Source organism: Pristiophorus japonicus, unplaced genomic scaffold (genome assembly GCF_044704955.1).
Source record: "Pristiophorus japonicus isolate sPriJap1 unplaced genomic scaffold, sPriJap1.hap1 HAP1_SCAFFOLD_42, whole genome shotgun sequence".
Lineage (NCBI taxonomy): Eukaryota > Metazoa > Chordata > Chondrichthyes > Pristiophoridae > Pristiophorus > Pristiophorus japonicus.
Window position 1 is genome coordinate 3,464,450 of NW_027254090.1, and position 13,787 is coordinate 3,478,236.

General features: G+C 45.5%; 1 non-coding gene across 1 annotated transcript; it reads right to left on the reverse strand.

Annotated features, from left to right (window-relative positions):
- Window positions 1-13,383: 13,383 nt before the first annotated feature.
- Window positions 13,384-13,472, reverse strand: trnaq-uug (transfer RNA glutamine (anticodon UUG)). The gene is given in 2 exon segments: window positions 13,384-13,419; window positions 13,436-13,472. It is a non-coding gene; the product is annotated as a tRNA-Gln (tRNA).
- Window positions 13,473-13,787: the final 315 nt, after the last annotated feature.

Here is a 13,787-nt window from a genome sequence, read left to right on the forward strand (position 1 = left end):
GAGAGCAAATTTGGGACAAGGTTACTTCAATTCATGGATGTCGGAAAACATGAGCATATTTCGAGTAATGAATAGATGCGCTGCGATATAGATGCGCACGGGAACAGGCAACGTCAATGTCGCTTGAAACACAACAGTTTAGCAATTCGGTCGTCGCAGCTGAAATCACACTCCTTTTAAAACTGTACAGAATGATCCGGATTATGTGAAAATACGTCATAAATGGGCAAATTATGAACCAGAACTCACAACCATCCCGTTGAAGCAGGCAGCGAATAAACCTGAACTGTAAAAACACATCCCTATTACAAAGATATAGAATGACCCATGCCTGACAGCAGTTCGCTTTTCAAAGAATAAATTGGGATTTCTTTCATTCTTGAAGCAATTGTGCTGTGCGTGATTGAGTGTGGGGCTCAGGACCAGTCGGGGCTGGGAAGGTTGTTGAAGCCACATGTGATAGACAGGCAGGAAGGAGGGAGGGGTGTAAAACCAACTCAGAGAAAAAGAAATTTTAAAATATCTATATATTTATCATAACAAGAAAATAAATAATTTTACAATTTTATTGCAAAAAATTGAATTTGATTTGATTTAAATAAATAAACAATTGTTTCATAATCTATATGTTTTTGATTGAACGAAGGCTGTGTGACTGGATGAATTCCACTGGAAATCAGGTGGTGTAGTTAGTAAATACCCAAACACAGTAATACCATAGTGGAAGACAAGCCACGATGGAACATGTGTGCAACAAAAGTGATCTTTTAAAATTTCGATTGCATTTCTGCTGGATCTGACAGCAGCTGCGTGTGCTGTGAAAGATATCAAATGTAATAGAGCCAGTGCAGGCAGAACAGAAGAAGTACATTTATCGTAAAAGTTAAAAAGTAGGGAATGTATATAAATATACATATATATCAATATTTATATACTTATATATATAAACAAAGTCAGTCAGTCAGTCAAGTCTTGTCTTGTCTTGATTTGATTTGTATTTGAAAATAAGGGGGAAGGAGGTCTTCATGTCACACATCGCATCGGCAAGCTCTCGCTAAACTCGCTATGTTTCTAAGTTATGTCATTTGCCTTCTTTCAGATGTGGAATAGCAAAATCCCACAGCAGATTCTTCTTGATACGTCCTTACTACACAGTAGAAATGCACAAGAGGCCCATGCTTGAGAGAAGGTCAGTCTGTGACCTGTCATTTATTCCTTGGCACTCAAGTGATGAAGGTGGGTGGATCTTCCCCTTTTATACCTGAAGCTCCAGGTTAGGAGTGTCTCCCACCTCGTGGTCAGTGTTCTCACGGTGTACAACTTTCGTCAGTTTATACATGGGTTAGAATGCTGGTTGAATACATGACATCACCTCCCCCCCTCAAAGTCTTATTGGGATCACAGGTTAAGTCTCTCTGGTGGTTCACGCTCCCTTGTAGAGCGCCTGAGTTGGGGCTCCGGTTGTTGGGCGCTGGCCTGAGTTTCTGCTGTTTGCGGTGCCTCAGGCCTGTCCGGACTGCCCACAGTGACTGGGCTCTCCTCCCTTTGGTTCCGGTGTTCGGTCACCTGTGGTGGAGTGAACTCTATATCGTGTTCTTCCTCTGCTTCTTCTATGGGGTTGCTGAACCTCCTTTTTGTTTGATCCACATGTTTGCGGCAGATTTGTCCATTGGTAATTTTAACTACCAGAATCATATTTCCCTCTTTGGCAACCACAGTGCCTGCGAGCCATTTGGGCCCTGCAGCCTAGTTGAGGACAAAAACAGGATCATTTACATCAATACATCACGCCCTCGCATTCCTGTCATGGTGGTGATATTGTGACTGGCGCCTGCTCTCGACAATTTCTTTCATGGTGGGGTGTATAACGGATAATCGGGTTTTGAGCGTCCTTTTCATTTGTAGCTCTGCGGGTGGAACCCCTGTGAGCGAGTGTGGTCAGGATCTATAGGCCAACAGGTGGCGTGATAAGCGGCTTTGTAGGGAACCCCCTTGGAATCTGAGCATCCTCTGTTTGATTATCTGCACTGCTCGTTCTGCCTGGCCGTTTGAGGCCGGCTTGAAAGGTGCCGTTCTAACACGGTTAATTCCATTGCCTGCAATAAGTCCTGGAATTCAGTGCTTGTGAAGCACGGGCCATTGTCGCTGACCAAGATCTCCGATAGACCGTGGGCGGCGAACATTGCCCATAGACTTTCTACCGTGGCAGAGGATGTGCTTGAATTTAAAATGTCACACTCGAACCATTTGGAGTAGGCGCCTACTGCAACCAAAAGCATTTTCCCCATGAAAGAACCTGCATAGTCCACATGGATGCGTGACTAAGGCTTGGCGGGCCATGGCCAGGGGCTAAGGGGGGCTTCCTGGGCGCATTGCCCAGCTGGGCACACGTGTTGCACCTGTGAACACAAAGTTCCAGATCTGCGTCTATCCCTGGCCACCAAATGTGTGACCTGGCAATTGCCTTCATCATGACAATGCCCAGGTGCCCATTGTGGAGTTCTCTGATGAACACCTCTCTGCCCATCGGGGGCATGACTACGCAGTTTCCCCAAAGAAGGCAATCGGCCTGAATCGAGAGTTCATCCTTGCGCCTGTGAAATGGTTTACATTTCTCAGGGCATGCCCTGTACGTGGCTGCCCAGTCCCCATTCAGGACACATTTCTTTACTAGAGACAATAGCGGGTCTCTATTTGTCCAGACTTTCATCTGACGGGCTGTCACGGGTGAGCCTTCACTTCTGAAAGCTTCAACAGCCATGACCAATACAGCACCATGCTCAGTAGCCCCCTCAGTGGTGGCAAGTGGGAGCCTGCTGAGTGCATCGGCGCAGTTTTCGGTTCCGGTCTGTGGCGAATTGTGTAGTCATAGCCAGCTAACGTGAGTGCCCACCTCTGTATGCAGGCCGATCCGTTTGCATTTATGGCCTTGTTGTCGGCCAAAATGGATGTTAGGGGTTTGTGATCTTTCTCCAGCTCAAATTTCCTGCCAAATAGGTCCTGGCGCATTTTCTTTACCGCATATACACATGCGAGCGCCTCCTTTTCTACCATCGCCTAGCCCCTTTCTGCCTGGGACAGACTCCTGGAGGCATAAGCTACTGGCTGTAACTGACCCTTGACATTGACATGCTGCAACACACACCCGACACCATAGGACGATGCATCACACCTTAACACAAGTTTCTTGCATGGGTCATATAGCGTTAGCAGATTGTTGGAACATAACAAATTGCGCGCTCTATTAAAAGCCCTTTCCTGGCTGTCCCCCCAGACCCATTCGCGACCTTTGCGTAGGAGCACATGCAGCGGCTCTAGCAGCGTGCTCAATTTGGGAAGAAAGTTACCAAAATAGTTCAGGAGCCCCAGGAACGAACGCAGCTCCGTCGTGTTACGGGGTCTGGGTGCTCTCTGGATCGATTCCGTCTTGGATGCAGTAGGTCTGATCCCGTCTGCTGCTACCCTCATCCCCAGGAATTCTATCTCTGGAGCTAGGAAGACGCACTTCGCCTTTTTCAGTCGTTGACCTACCCGGTCCAGTCTGCGTAGCACCTCCTCCAGGTTGTGGAGGTGTTCTTCAGTATCGTAACCCGTGATGAGGATGTCGTCCTGAAAAACCACAGTCCCTGGAATTGACTTCAGGAGGCTTTCCATATTTCGTTGGAAGATCGCGGCGGCCGAGCGAATCCCAAACGGACATCTGTTGTACTCAAACAACCCCTTGTGTGTCGTGATGGTGGTCAGCTTCTTCGACTCACTCACCAGCTCCTGGGTCATGTAAGCTGAGGTCAGGTCCAATTTTGAAAAAAGTTTACCACTGGATAGCGTCGCAAATAGGTCCTCCGCTCTCGGTAGCGGGTACTGGTCTTGGAGTGACACCCGATTGATGGTGGCCTTGTAATCGCCACATATCCTGACCGACCCATCCGCCTTGAGCACAGGCACAATCGGCTCGCCCAGTCACTGAATTCGACTGGCGAGATGATACCTTCCCTCAACAGGCGGTACAATTCGCCTTCTATCTTTTCCTGCATCACGTACGCCACCGCTCTGGACTTGTGGTGTATTGGTCTGGCGTCCGGGATTATGTGACTCATTACATTGGCCCCCATGAAAGTGCCAATGCCGGGTTGAAATAATGAGTCAAATTTGTCCAGGACCTGTGAGCATGATACTCGCTCTACAGAGGAAATTGCATTGACTTCGCCCCATTTCCAGTTCAAGACAGCAAGCCAACTCCTCCCCAATAGTGCGGGACCGTCCCCTGGGACAATCCAGAGTGGCAACCTGTTCTCCGAATCTTTGTGGGTCACGACTACCGTGGCGCTGCCGAGCACCGGAATGATCTGCTTTGTGTAAGTCCGTAGCTGTGAGTCAATCGGCGATAATTTCTGCCTCCTGGGTTGGATGCCCACAACTTTTCGAACTGTTTGTTACCCATCAGGGACTGGCTGGCCCCCGTGTCTAGCTCCATTGATACTGGGATGCCATTGAGGAGCAATTTCATCATTATCGGTGGCGTCCTGGTGTATGAACTGTATACGTGCTCCACATGAACTGGCTGAACTTTAGCTTCCAGCGATTTCCCCCAGTGTCCATTTCTGCAATTTCTGCAGGTATTTTTCTCATCTCTGCAAACTCCGGCTGAATGTATGCCTCCACGCCTCCAGCATGAGTTGCGGTTTGAAACAAAATGTCCCTTGCCAGTCGATCGTCCCTGACTGCCCCTGTTATTGTCCTTGAGTGCACCATTAACAGGTGATGATGGCCCCATTACTGGCCGCATTGTCCCTTGCAATGGCGTGAATCACCGTTCAGCTTGCCATTGTCTCTGTCGAACTCCCCCTCTGGGTTCGACTACATGTTGGGGCATGCCTGACTGCCCTTGTCTGCCTGGAGAACTGTGTGCTGCTTTAACAATGTTGAATCTCTGTCCCAACCATCCTTAACACAATACCTCTCGTCTGTTCTGCTAGTGGCCATGCTCGTGTGGTTTAAATCCCAGTGTCTTGTCGCCATTGATACGTCCTTACTACACAGTATAAATGCATAAGAGGCCCATGCTTGAGAGAAGGTCAGTCTGTGACCTGTCCGTTATTCCTTGGCACTCAAGTGATGAAGGTGGGTGGAGCTTCCCCTTTTATACCTGAAGGTCCAGGTTAGGAGTGTCTCCCACCTGTTGGTCAGTGTTCTCACGGTGTGCAACTTACGTCAGTTTATACATGGGTTACAATGCTGGTTGAATACATGACACTTCTCCTGTCAGGCAGTCCACGAATGCGTGTTCAATCAAATCAGTGTGGCATCAAGTTGCAAATAATGCCTTTTTCCTCACGTGACATGAAATGTACAGTAAGATCTCGCAGCACGTTTGGACGCACTCTCTCGCTGACACAAACACACAAACAAACTAAAATTCCTGCACCCTCCAAAGGCAGTTTTTGACATTTGAAATTTGAAATCGGGGACAGACAGCACATCCCTTTTAAACTGACACAGAACGAACCGGGACTGATCGCACACCATTTTAGAGAGAGAGAGAATGACCCCGACCATCAGCACATCACCTTAAAAGGGATACGGAAACAGAATGAACAAAAACAGAGTATTCTGTAAAACTCAGCAGGTCGTGTAAATTCTGTGGATGATGAGCCCGGGTTCACGTTCAGTCAGATGATCATTCCGATCTTTCAGGAAAAATTTAAATTTTACAGATTTTTTCAACAAAAATAGCGCCTGGAAATAATAGGCAGCAACGAAGGACAAAAGGGAATGTCTGTGCTACAGTGGAGCGTAGGAGTAATTGAATAATAAATGACAAATTCGAAAAAGGCAAAGTGGGTGGTAAGCGGGCAAAAAAGTAACAAAGAATGGTTTGGAGGAGATGTTAGTGGGAACAGCAGAACCATTAGCAGACAATGGGAGCGGTGCTTATGATCCGATACGCTGAACCTAATGTTGAGGCCAGAAGACTATAACATGCCTGAAATATAGGGTGTGAACGCCTTTTAATCAGACCAGGCAGCTTGGCCACCCCGGAGTGATTTCCTGTACGGTTTAAATTCGGCAGCCAAGGGACTAATTCAAAAGCCAGCTTCTCACATCTTTTGGCCCGAGAGAAACAGGACGCACTCATATTCAGAGCATGGTCTGTTTCATGTTGAAGTGGAGATTGACGCCGAATGTATGCTTCTCCCAATGGAGGTGAGCTCATGCATACAGAAATGAAGATATACTGATCAAGTATTGGCCGGAACCAAACACGGGTTTAGGTTGTCCAATGAGACACAGAGCGGAGAACACCTGAGAACTTAAATTTTACTCAGGTCGGTGAGTTTCAATTTGCTCCTGGGAAACTCCAGGATTTGTACGATGTGGGAACAACGGAGCGAAATCACACGTTTCTAATTTGAAATATGTCCGTTTTCTCACATGTCGACCAGCTCAGAAGCGGTGCTATGACTAAAAGTTGTCAGGGCTCGTCCGGGATTTGAACGCGGGACATCTCGCATTTCAATTATAAGAATCCCGAAGCGAGAATCAGACCCCTAGACCAACGAGCCGCCGACTGCGAAGGGCGTAGCTCTCAGATTCTGACGGTAATTTACTATTCGGCCCATCGTGCATGTGCTGACCCTCAGAGACCGATCGAGTGAGTCCCCCTCTCCATCGTCGTGCTAATGTTGTCCCTTTGATGAATATATTATTAATTTGAGACTTTACATTACCAAAGATCTGCATCCTTGTCAGTAAAAGGTGAATTTGGGAATGAGGTTAAATGCGATTGACAAAAAAACCAGAGGGGTCACATTTTTAACACAATAACGACGAGGATGGGAGCACACTGGATCAGCAGTCCATCGCCTGATCCTTTCGGCAACCTCGTCTCCTATTTACAGCAACGACAGACATCTATCCCCTACTTTTTGCATCCAAACAGAAATAATGTGAAGAAAGTCTACTTCACCGCTTGTTCTGCCCATGCAACCAGATCGGCAGTGATGAAAATGTGCCGTTAGCTTCTTAAAGCAAACAGCCTTCCTTTAATTCAGGTGAGTGACTGTACGAGATGGTTGGTTTTGAGGCAGAATCAAAAAAAAAATATAAAATTTCATACGGCGAGTTACCTGACCGCTGCAGTACTTGACCCAGCAATCTTCTGATAACATCACAGAGTGACCATAACATGGTGGAACTCTGCATTAGTATGGAGAATGAAAAACGTATTTCAGAGGCCATGGTCCAGAACTTAAAGAAGGGTAACTTTGAAGTTATGAGGCGTGAATTGGCTAGGATAGATTGGCGAATGATACTGAAGGGGTTAACTGTGGATGGGCAATGGCAGACATTTCGAGACCGCATGGATGAACTACAACAATTGTACATTCCTGTCTGTCGTAAAAATAAAAAAGGGAAGGTGGCACAACCGTAGCTATCAAGGGAAATCAGGGATAGTATTAAAGCCAAGGAAGTGGCATACAAATTGGCCAGAAATAGCTGCGAACCTGGGGACTGGGAGAAATTTAGAATTCAGCAGAGGAAGATAAAGGGTTTGATTAGGGCAGGGAAAATGGAGTACGAGAAGAAGCTTTCAGGGAACATTAAGGCTGATTGCAAAAGTTTCTATAGATATGTAAAGAGAAAACAGTCAGTAAAGACAAACGTAGGTCCCCTGCAGTCAGAATCAGGGGAAGTCATAACGGGGAACAAAGAAATGGCGGACCAATTGAACAAGTACTTTGGTTCGGTATTCACTGAGGAGGACACAAACAACCTTCCGGATATAAAAGTGGTCAGAGGGTCTAGTAAGGAGGAGGAACTGTGCGAAATCCTTTTTCGTCGGGAAATTGTCTTTGGGAAATTGATGGGATTGAAGGCCGATAAATCCACAGGGCCTGATGGACTGCATCCCAGAGTACTTAAGGAGGTGGCCTTGGAAATAGCGGATGCATTGACAGTCATTTTCCAAGCTTCCATTGATTCTGGATCAGTTCCTATGGAGTGGAGGGTAGCCAATGTAACGCCACTTTTTAAAGAAGGAGGGAAAGAGAAAACAGGGAATGATAGACCGGTCAGCCTGACCTCAGTAGTGGGTAAAATGATGGAATCAATTATTCAGGATGTCATAGCCTTTGGAAAGAGGTGACATGATAGGTCCAAGTCAGCATGGATTTGTGAAAGGGAAATCGTGCTTGACAAATTTCTAGAATTTTTTGAGGATGTTTCCAGTAGAGTGGACAAGGGAGGACCAGTTGGTGTGCTATAATTGGACTTTCAGAAAGCTTGCGACAATATCCCACACAAGAGATTAATGTGCAAAGTTAAAGCACATGGGATTGGGGGTAGTGTGCTGACATGGATTGAGAACTGGTTGTCAGACAGGAATCAAAGAGTAGGAGTAAATGGGGACTTTTCAGAATGGCAGGCAGTGACTAGTGGGCTACCGCAAGGTGCTGGGGCCTCAGCTGTTTACATTGTACATTAATGATTCAGATGAGGGGATTAAATGCAGTATCTCCAAATTTGCGGATAAGACGAGGTTGGTGGCAGTGTGAGCTGCGAGGAGGATGCTATGAGGCTGCAGAGTGACTTGGATAGGTTAGGTGAGTGGGCAAATGCATGGCAGATGAAGTATAAGGTGGATAGATGTGAGGTTATCCACGTTGGTGGTAAATACAGAGCGACAGACTATTATCTGAATGGTGACAGATTAGGAAAAGGGGATGTGCAACGAGACCTGGGTGTCATGGTACATCAGTCATTGAAGGTTGGCATGCAGGTACAGCAGGCGGTTAAGAAACCAAATGGCATGTTGGCATTCATAGCGATGGGATTTGTATACAGAGGCAGGGAGCTGTAGCGACAGTTGTACAGGGCCTTGGTGAAGCCACACCTGGAGTATTGTGTACAGTTTTGGTCTCCTAACTTGATGAAGGACATTCTTGCTATTGAGGGAGTGCAGCGTCCGTTCACCAGACTGATTCCCGGGATGGTGGGACTGACCTATCAAGAAAGATTGGATCAACTGGGCTTGTATTCACTGGAGTTCAGAAGAATGAGAGGGGACCTCATAGAAACGTTTAAAATTCTGATGGGTTTCGACAGGTTAATTGCAGGAAGAATGTTCCCAATGTTAGGGAAGTCCAGAACCAGGGCTCACAGTCGAAGGATAAGGGTTAAGCCATTTAGGACCGAAATGAGGAGAAACTTCTTCACCCAGAGAGTGGTGAACCTGTGGAATTCTCCACCACAGAAAGTAGTTGAGGCCAATTCACTAAATATATTCAAAAGGTCAGTTAGATGAAGTCCTTACTACTCGGGTGATCAAGGGGTATGGCGAGAAAGCAGGAAGGGGGTACTGAAGTTGCATGTTCATCCATGAACTCATTGAATGGCGGTGCAGGCGAGAAGGGCCAAATGTCCTATTCCTGCATCTATTTTTCAAACTTTACTCAGTTTGGTGAGTTTTACTTTGTTCCTGGAAAACTCCAGGATTTGGACGCTGTGGGAACAACGGGGCGAAATGACACGTTTTCATTTGAAATCTGTCTGTTTTCTCACATGTCGACAGACTCAGAAGCGGTTCTTTGACTAAAACTTGGCACGGCTCGTCGGAGATTTGAACCTGGGACCGCTCGCATTTCACTTATGAAAAACACAAAGCGAGAATCATACCCCTAGACCAACGAGCCCCGACAGTGAGGGATGTAGCTCTCAGATTCTGACGTTAGTTTGCTATTTATGCCCATCGTGCCTGTGCTGACTCTCAGAGACCTATCCAATGAGTCCCCTTCTCCGTAGTCCTGCTAATGTTTTCCCTTTGATGAAGTGATTATTTATTGAGACATTACTTCACCAACGAGCTGCATCCTTGTCAGTAAAAGGTGAATTTGGCAATGAGGTTAAATGTGATTGATGAATAAAAACGAGGGGAAAATGTTTAACACAATAACGACGAAGCTGGGGGCATACTGGATCAGCAGTCCATTGCCTGAACATCTCAGTCACTTTGTCTCCTATTTACTGAAACGTCAGACATCCATCCCCTACTTTTTGCATTCAAACAGAAATAATTTGCAAGAAAGTCTACTTCACCACTTGTTCTGCCCGTGCAACCAGATCGACAGTGATGAAAATGTGCCATTAGCTTCTTAAAGAAAACCGCCTTCCTTTAATTCAGGTGAGTGACTGTCCGAGATGGTTGGTTTTGAGGCAGAATCAAAACAAAGAATATAAAATTTCACACGGCGACTGAGCTGATCGCGGCAGGCCTCGAATCTGCAATCTTCTAATAACATCACAGATCACAATTGAAGTCAGACGCCTTATCCATTAGGCCACGCTGCCGCTGCCATCGGCATATAATTTGTTGTTTTTTATATTGAGAGCAAATAAGGGACAAGGGTTTTATCAAGGCGTGGATTTCGGAAAACATGAGCATATTTTGAGTAATGAACAGATGCGCTGCGATATGGATGTGCACGGATACAGGCAACGTCAATGTAGCTTGAAACACAACAGTTTAACAATTCGGTTATCGCAACTGAAATCACACTCCTTTTAAATGTACAGGATGATCCGGATTATGAGAAAATACGTCTTAAAGGGGCAATTGATGAACCGGAACTGACATTCATCACGTTTGAACAGACGCCGAATGATCCTGGACAGGAAGCACATCCATCTTACACAGCTGTAGAATGGCCCTTCACGGACAGCAGTTCCCTTTCAAAAGAGTAAAGTGGGATTTCTATAATTCCTGAAGGCAATCGTGCTGTGCGTGAGTGAGCGCGGTTCTCAGGACCACGCGGGGCTGGGACGGTTGTTGAAGCCACAGGTGATCGACAGGCAGGAAGGAGGGAGGGAAGTAAAACCAACCCAGGCAAAAAGACAATTTAAAACATATATATATTTATCAGAATAAGAAAATAAATACAGTTACAATTTTAATCCAAAAATTGAATTTGATTTGAATTAAATAAATACATAATTGTTTCACATATTTTTGATTGAACGAAGGCTGTGTGACTGTATCAACTACACTGGAAATCACGGCGTGCAGTCAGTAAATACCCAAACAAAGTAAGCCCATGGTGGAAGCCAAGCCACGAGGGAAGAAGTGGGCAACAAAGGCGATCTTTTAAAGGCGCAAGTGCCTTTCTGCAGGATCTGACAGCAGCTACGTGTGCTGTGAAAGAGGTCAAATGTAATAGAGCCCAGTGCAGGCAGAACAGAAAAAGCACATTTATTGTGAAAGTTAAAAAGTAGCAAATGTATGTTAATATACGCAAATATAAATATTTATACATATATGTATATAAACAAAGTCAATCGGCCAGTCATGTCTTGTCTTGTCTTGATTTGATTTGTATTTGAAAATAAGGCGGAAGGAACTCATCATGTCACTCAGCCCATCCGCAAGCTCTCGCTAAAATCGCTATGTTCCCAGCTTATGTAAATTGCCTTCTTTCAGATGTGGAATAGCAAAATCCCACAGCAGATTCTTCTTCTGTCAGGCTGTCCTCAAATGCGTGTTGAATCAAATCAGTGTGGCTTCAAGTTGCATGTAATGCATTTATTCCTCCCATGACATGAAATGCACAGTAAGATCGCGCAGAACGTTTGCACGCACTCCCTCGCTTACACAAACACACCAACAAACTAAAAATCCTGCACCCTCCGAAGGCAGTTTTTGAAATTTGAAATTTGAAATTTGAAATCCGGGACAGACAGCACACACCTTTTAAACAGATAGATAATGATCCGATACTGATAGCACACCATTTTGGAGAGATAGAGAATGACCCCGGGCAGACCAGCACATCACCTTAAAAGGGATACAGAAACACAACGAACAAAAGCAAAGCATTCTGCAAAACTCAGCAGGTCGGGAATATTCGGTGGATGAATTTCCCGGGCTCACCTTCACTCAGATGATCATTCCGATTTTTACAGAAAAATGTAAAGATTACAGATTTTTTCCACAAAAATAGCGCCTAGAAAAAAATAGGCAGCGAGGAAGGACAAAAGGAAATGCCTGTGACACAGTGGAGCGACGGAGTGATTGAATAATAAATGGAACAATGCGAAAATTCAAAGTGGCTGGTAAGCGGGCAATAAAGGATCGACCAGAGGAGGTGTTAGTAGGAGCAGCAGACCCATTAGCAGACAATGGGAGCGGTGCTTATGATCCGATACGTTGAACCTCATGTTGAGGCCAGAACACTATAACATGCCTGGAATGTTGGGTGTGAACGCCTTTTAATCAGACCAGGCAGCTTGGCCACCCCGGATTGATTTCCTGTACGGTTTAAATTCGGCAGCCAACGGACTAAATCCAAAGCCAGCGTCTCACATCTTTTCAGCGCTAGAGATACAGGACGCACTCATATTCAGGGCAGAGTCTGTTTCAGGTTGAAGTTGAGATTGACGCTGAATGAATACTTCTCCCAATGGAGATGAGCTCATGCGTGCAGGATGGACGATATACTGATCAAGAATTGGCCGGAATCAAACCCGGGTTTAGGTTGTCCAATGAGACACAGAGCCGAGTACATCTGAGATACATAAACTTTACTCAGTTTGGTGACTTTCACTTTGCTGCTCGGAATCTTCAGGACTTTGGACGCTGTGGGAACAACGGAGCGAAATCACACGTTTTAATTTGAAACATGTCAGTTTTCTCACATGTCGACCGGCTGAGAGGTGTTTTTTTAACTAAAAATCGTCTGAGCTCGTACTTGATTTGAACCCGGGAGCTCTCGCATTTCAATTATTAAAATGCCTAAGCGAGAATCATACCCCTAGACCAAAGAGTCGCCGACAGTGAAGGACGTAGCTCTCAGATTCTGACGTTAGTTTGCTATTCGGTCCAACGTTCCTGTGCTGACTCTCAGAGACCGATCTAATGATTCCCCATCTCCATAGTCCAGCTACTGATTTCCCTTTGATAAATAGATTATTTTTTGATACATTACTTTTCCAACGAGCTGCATCCTTGTCAGTAAAAGGTGAATTTGGCAATGGGGTTAAATGTGATTGAAGAAAAAAAGCGAGGTGTCAAATATTTAACACAATAACGACGAAGCTGAGGACATACTGGATCAGCAGTCCATTGCCTGAACCTCTCAGTCACCTTGTCTCCTATTTAGTGCAAAGTCAGACATCCATCCCCTACTTTTTGTATTCAAACAGAAATAATGTGCACGAAATCCACTTCACCGCTTGTTCTGCCCATGCAACCATATCGGCAGTGATGAAAATGTGCCATTAGCTTCTTAAAGCAAACAGCCTTCCTTTACTTCAGGTGAGTGACTGTCCGAGATGGTTGGTTTTGAGTCAGAATCAAAACAAAGAATATAACATTTCACACGGCGAGTTAGTTGACCGCGGCAGGACTCGAACCTGCAATCTTCTGATAACATCGCAGTTGCAATCAAAGTCAGACACTTTATCCATTTGGCTACGCGGCCGTTGCTGTCGGCCGAAAATTTGTTGTTCTTTATATTGAGAGCAAATTTGGGACAAGAGTTATATCAAGGAGTGGATTTCGCAAAACATGAGCATATTTCGAGTAATGAATAGATGCGCTGCGATATGGATGCGCACGGGCACAGGTAACCTCAATGTAGCTTGAAACACAACAGTTTAACAATTCGGTTATCGCAGCTGAAATCACACTCCTTTTAAAATATACTGGATGATCCGAATTATGAGAAAATACGTCTTCAAGGGGCAATTGATGAACCGGAACAGACAACCATCCAGTTTGAACAGACACCAAATGA